Genomic DNA, 7,213 nt, shown 5'->3' with positions numbered 1-7,213 from the left:
TGCAAACAAAAAAGAAAAAAAAATTAGTTTGGAGTCTGACAAATTAGGGTTGTTACGAACTCAATATTTATTCAATTATAATTTAGTCATACTTATTGCATTATGAGAAATAAATATTTTTTGAACAGCCGCTTAGTAAGAAAGGAGTTAAGTAATGTGAAGACACTTTTAAAACTTGAGTCTAACAAGAAAATATAGCAACCGTAGCTGAGAGTGTACACGAAGACGGTCCAGTCAATTCGGCGGACTGATGTATGGAACGACGGCGCATTTTACGTCGAGATCTTAACTGAACTGAAGCCGCTCGACCTTCCCAAGCGACATCGCTTCGCACTATGGACGCTTGAAGAGTTCCAAGAAGGTCCGACGTTTTCGACCCAAATTTTATTCGGCGATGAGGCTTCTATCTGGCTCAATGGGTATGTAAACAAGTAAAATTGCCGCATTTGGGACGAAGAACAACATGAAGAGAAATCATCGGACCACATTTCTTCAAAAATTATGCCGGTGCGAACGTAACCGTCAATGGCGACCATGATTGCGTCATGATTATCGACTATTTGATGCCTGAAGTTGAAACTCACACATCGTATCAATCAATGGATTTATTAAGAGAACACTTCGGTGAGCAGATAATTTCATGTTATGAGCCGGTCAATTTGCCACCAAAATCATATGAAATCACAACATTAGACTTTTTCTGTTGGGATATATCAAAAGTCTAAAATCTGTGCCCCAGTTACCAGTCGAAATGCTCGAACGAGTAATCGAAAATTTAAATCAACGGATGGACCATCTGAGACGTAGCCAACATTTGAAAGAGATAATCTTCAAAAAATAAATGCCAAAGAATGTTATTTCGAATGTTAACAAACGTTCCTCATTAAATTTGAAGTTTCTGTGTTTTTTCTTTAAAAATCTGTTTCCGATTTCTATACTTCCGGCTGGCAGTATGTGTTTGAACTCAAGTCTCGTTTTTACCATACACTTTTTTTAGGCAATCCAAAAATGCCAACGCTTAATCCTATTTTCCATAAGCTTGTTGTAAGCCTCGATAGGAATGATCTTCAGTGAGTTTTGGTGTTTTTAGTTTCGGAGTCATAAACCCACGTCTGCTTACCAGTAATGATCAACCATTTATGATCTCTACTCGATATCGCGTTTGCAAAATATTTAGGCCCTTTGGTTACAAAACATTAACCAAAATGTGTTAAGTCGATCAATAGCAGATTCTGAGATCCTTTATTATCTCTCTGATGGCAGCATCTTGACTTACAACCATTGTTTCTTAACTTTTTCAATGGCGACGACTCGTATGAGGATGATTTTTGATGACTTCGCGATCTTCACTGAATGCTTTCTACCCCTAAAATACTTGTGTTCGTGATAAAGCAAAATACTTCTGATCCATTTTCAAGGATTCCATAGAAATGATTCATTGGAAACACATAATTTCAAACAATCTCTTTTATTTAATTTTTTTTCCACTGCTAATATTTGGACATATGAATATTAAACTTGGCACGAACATAAAAAATGTGATACCAATCGGCTTCCACGCAAAATTTAAATGAATCAGCTGGAGTCAAATCCATAAAAACCTTCCGGACTCCTTCACTTTCGGCTGACAGTATATCATTGTACTTAAATCATTATCGTGGTGAAAAATGCAAAAGTTGACAGCCCATAGTTCCAGCCACTTTTTAGGAACAGCTTCGCGCAAACGATGCTTAACACTCATACAATATCCTTTGTTGACAGTTTGACCGGTCGGAAGGAATTCGATAATCGAAGAAAACTGTCAACATACAATTTTTTATGGTAACTGGTCCCAATCAAATAATTTAGCCACGAATGGGTGGTAACACCATAAAATTATATTTACGAAAGTGATAAAAATATTTTTACTCCAAAAACTTATTTATGAATATTTTATTTAATAATGTTAATATTTAATACAGAAAAAGGTTTTAAATTTTTGATGTACTAATTTATCAAAACTTATTTACTTAGCTTTAAGGGTTTACATGGGTTTTTGGGTTTCAAAAAACCTAATTTCTAAAATCTTTTTTATTGTCTTATTAAATTCACCTCTGGAATATTGTTCGAAATTTCCAAGTTGATCCGAGTAATAGTTTTAGAGATACAGCCTTGAGAACTTGTGAGCTCGAGGCAAGCCTAGCCGTCTTTAAACGCGTTTTTCACAAAACTGTGTTTTTGAAGTCGATTGACAGGATTTTTCGATGTGTATTCAACCAATCTTAATTTTATTTTTTAATATTACGCAGCTCTTTAAGATACAATTCTTAAAGACCTGGACGAAGGATTTCTTTTCGATTACAACTATTTGAAAAAATGTCGCGAAATTTTCACTAAAATTTTCGTTTGTAAAAATGTCTGTCAAAAATCCAATTTTCAGTTATCCCGCCAACGGGGCCATTGGAAATGGCATCGCAATGATCGGGTTTTAAATTTTTTTTTTCCAAAAATTTCAGAATTTCTTGATTAGTAGTGTATGTTTGTAACAATTAAAAATTCGAACGAAATATTAAATTTTTTTAATAAAATTGATGAAAAAAGACTGTTTTTACCCTAAGAAATCCATGTAACCCCTTAAAAATGCCAAATTTGTAAGATTGCATCATAGTCATATTGATATTGAAATATTAGGTGTGCGACTTAGATAATTATATGACACCCCTAAAGATATGCAACATATTAATTTTACTTTACTTTTCATGTGCACCAAACAAAATGTGGAAAAATTGCAGGAAACTATATGAATACTACATATTTGAGGTAAGTGAACCCCAAATTTGTATAAAATTCCACCAAAATTATCAATCAGTAATTCGGATTCCCCCACAAATTAATACAAATTAATGAGTTCAATCGTTTTCACTTTTATCCTATTCTTCCTGCGAATTAAGGGCTTCGATATAATGTGTTTGTACGCCATGTAGTCAACATTAGCTAAGTGTGACCACTCAACATGGACTTAAACACTAATTAACTGCCCACGGCACGTTGCTCATACGCCACCGCCATTCCACAACTCATCACTTTATGTATTTATCCCAACTTTTGCCACAACAAAAACAATAAAAATGATGACTTTTGTATTTTCGGCGATTACCAGTCATTAGAAAGTTCTCAATTAACTTTGCACAACTACAAACACACACGCTCACACACACATATATCGTTAGTTGATTTTCGTTTTGACATCCGTGCACCAGGTCGTATGAGTGATTTTCGCTACACAAATATTCTGGCTAATTTTTGGTGAACTCGTGGCGCATAGCTGGCATAACTTGGCGCGCAAAAGTGTCACGTATCATTGACACAGCGACATTAAAGCCCATAATGTGCCAGAAATAAGCCACAATCCGCTTGCTAATGCTGCTAGCGTTTTTATTGTTGTGCGCGTATTTTCGGCAAATAGCAACATAAAGCGCCGTAACATAACATGCTACTGCACATATGCTCCATGTGACTGTCGATATACGCAGATATTTTAGATATGATATGTAGCATCGATGTACACACATACATATCTACATTTATATTTGGTTTGTGTACAGCATTTTGTGTGGGATTTTTGTTGTATGCAATCAGAAAACAGTGTTTTGCTTTTCTACCACACACGCTTGACTAGAAACGGGTGTGGGAAAGTCGCGGCTGAAATTACGAGAAATTCATGAAATGAATATTTTTTTTTTACTTTGGTAACATTTTCCTCTAATTAATTTTCAAAATATTACAAAATACAATTTCATAAATTTTATATTTTTAATTTTTATTTTTGTTTTTAGTTCTTTTATTATCTTTTTTACTTCATTTAATTTTTCACGTTTTTTTTATTGATTTTTAAGTTGTTTATTAATTCAATTTTAAGGACAAATGAATATTAGTTGTTGTTTCATTTTTTAACTTATCAATCAAGCATTTTTTCTTCAACTAATTTTTAAAATATTTTAGAGCTAAAATTTTATAAATTTTTATATTTTAATTTTATTTATTTTTTAAAGGAAACCGAATTTATCTCGTGGGAGGTTGATCATATCTTTGAACTTTGCTTACCTTTTGTACCTCAGTTCCTTACGGTGTCTTCGGGCCGCAGTGTACCACAGTGGTACTACCACTGAATAGTGCTGTCCAGCAGTAGAAGGTGAAGTAAGAAATCACACCAGTCCGCCTAACAGCCAAAGGTAACTTTAAACTGTTTTTTAGAGTTAACCGTCTTCGTAACGCCGTCTTTTGGAAGAAGAGCCAATGGTGTAGCTCCAGTATGACTTCAAGTGCTGTGGTTGAACAAGTCCGCATTGCCCCAGTGGAGCAGACGCAGACAAGTTTTTCCAGCTTCGTCCGTTGAAGACTTATCGAAGCCTGCTATGCCTTCGATGCACAAGCTCGCGCCCCATATGTCACGACCATGGTATATAGTACGTCATTTCATGATGTTTGGTTTACATCCCTACATCTTCCGTATAGGCGTCTGCTTGCCATGAGTGCTTTTATAGCGTTAGATAGTGTTATTTTCACATGCTTATTCCACCGTAAGGTGGAGTCTAACGTGAGACCTAGAAATACAACATCCTTAGACACCTAAAACTCTCGGAAGAGATAGTTGTTTTTATCGAGTTGATAAAACCGTACCGTATCGCAACATCTCTTTACTAGGCTTAAGCTCTCTGAACTACATCGCAAAGAGTATTTGAGGCAAAGGAACACACTGTTATTGTAATTAGTTTTTTTCTGAATTTCATAAGGATTTCTTATTTCTTAATCGGAAGTTCGAAAATATTTATTGCAGACCATTGAGTATTCCAATCATGCTTCTTCTTCTTCATTGGCTTACTAGGTTATCGCCGAGTTTACAACAGCGCCAGTGTAGTCAGGCCCTTTTCCAACTGGTCCAAAAGAGTGGAAGTCTTCTTTCTTCGACTACCCGCCGGATTTTGCGTCGAGTACTCTTATAGCTGGAGTGCTTTCATCCATTCGGACGACATGGCCTAGCCAGCATAGCCGCTGTCTCTTAATTCGCTGAATTATGTCGTATATCTCGTACAGCTCATCGTTCCATCTACCCAGAACCTTTCTATTGAAAACTTGATGCTGAAATATCAGATTGACTTCGTACATGCCTCTGCACCATATAGCAGGACGGGGATGATAAATTACTTGTAGAGTTTGGTCTTTGTTCGTCAAGAGAGGACTTTACTTCTCAATTGCCTACTCAGACCGAAATAGCACCTCATGGCAAGAGATATTCTGCTTTGAATTGTAAGGCTTACTTTGTTGTTGGTGTTAATTCTTGTTCCAAGATGGACGAAATTATCTACGGCTTCGAAGTTATGACTATCACCAGTGACGTGGGAGCCAAGTCGCGAATGCGTCGACTGTTTGTTTGATGACAGGAGATATTTCGTCTTGCCCTCGTTGATTACCAGACCCATTTGCATCGCTTCTTTGTCCACCTGGAGAAAGCAGAACTAAAGGCGCGCCTGTTATGGTCAATAATGACGATGTCATTGGCGTACGCCAGCAGTTGTACACTCTTGTAGAAGATTTTATCTTTTCTATTCGGCTTTGCAGCTGGAATTATTTTCTACAGCAGTAGATTGATGAAGTCGCATGATAGGGTGGGAGTCGCCTTGTCTGAAACCTACTTCGATATAGAAAGATTCGGAGTGGTCGTTCCCGATCGTGACGTAACTTTTGGTATTGCTCAACGTCAGTTTAAACAGCCGTGTTAAATTTTCGGGAATACCAAATTCAAACAGAGCGGCATGAAGCCGAAGAGATGGTTCTTCCACGCTGTATTAGAATAGCTCGGCCGGCAATCCATCGGCCTCCGGCACTTTGTTGTTCTTCAAATGGGTAATTGCTATTCGAACTTCTTCATGGTCAGGCAATGGAACATCTGTTCCATCGTCATCGAATGAAGAATCGGGTTCACCACCTCTTGACGTTATGCTTTCACTGCCATTTAGCAGGCTGGAGAAGTACTCCCTCCATATTTTCAGTATGATTTGGGCATCAGTCACTAGATCACCTCTGGGTGTTCTACAAGAATATGCTCCGGTCTTGAAACCTTCTGTTAATCGCCGCATTTTTCGTAGAACTTTCAACCATTACTCCTGTCAGCCAGCTTGTCAAGCTCTAAATACTCACGAATTTCGGACATGTGAGATGTATAAATGAAACTAAATGAGTGTAAGGTGTGGTTAAGTGAGTCAATAAGATACTAAGTTTTATCTTAATCCTTTCACGATTGTGTCAGACTGTGATTGTTGAATTATTTCGGTTTTTAATATAAAGCTTCGTAGGTATTTCCCCGGCTTTTTGATCTTTGCAAGTGATTTTTTATAATTTTTTTGCTGTTTAATTATTACAAAAAAAAATTTTTTTTTTGTAAGGACAATGCAATTATTACAAAAAAATATTATTTTGTAATAACTAAAGTCTACTTTTAGGCTTTTAAATTATCTCTCTGCAACATTTTTGCTTGACAACATTTTAAGATAGATTTATTACTAATATTATTCATTTATCGCGTCTATTTGCTGGTTGTCGCGTCTAGGCCGAGAAATACATATATATGTACATGTAATACATGCAGGGGGGCCTTGGCTTATTTACGACAGCATACGATAATAAAAAATGTGAATACGAAATGCAGCAAAAGTTGCCTAATTATGACTTCAGCCAGCAGAGATAATTATCATGCAAATGGCGATACATTAGCTTAAGGTCTGCACGAGTACAAGCGTAGCATAATGAAAACGCTGCGATAAGCAAATCATAAAACGAAAAGTTAATGATGAAATGTGTATCAGTGCGTAGTTATATATACAGGTATATATTTACATATATGTATATACACATATTTACTGTACTCGTAAATATGTTAGACTGAAGGTTGTTGAAGAATTGATTCAAAATTTATATTAAATTTTAGCTTTAAAGATTTTAGTCAGTGTTTTAAACAAGTAACTAAAACTTCTAGAAAATTCAAATAATGTAGTCTCTTAGAATATTGAACTTCACTATAGAGCTATCACACGGTTGATCAAACAGCTTTCGCTTGCATTCAAAGCTTTTCATCACAATAAAGCTTCCATTCGCCTCAGAGCTTCAACCATCATAAAAACGATTGAGTGCAAAATTCTTGTAAAATCAGTAAGACTCAATCATGTTTACCATAAAT

Source organism: Bactrocera tryoni, chromosome 2 (assembly GCF_016617805.1).
Source record: "Bactrocera tryoni isolate S06 chromosome 2, CSIRO_BtryS06_freeze2, whole genome shotgun sequence".
Lineage (NCBI taxonomy): Eukaryota > Metazoa > Arthropoda > Insecta > Diptera > Tephritidae > Bactrocera > Bactrocera tryoni.
This window is presented reverse-complemented; position numbering follows the sequence as displayed.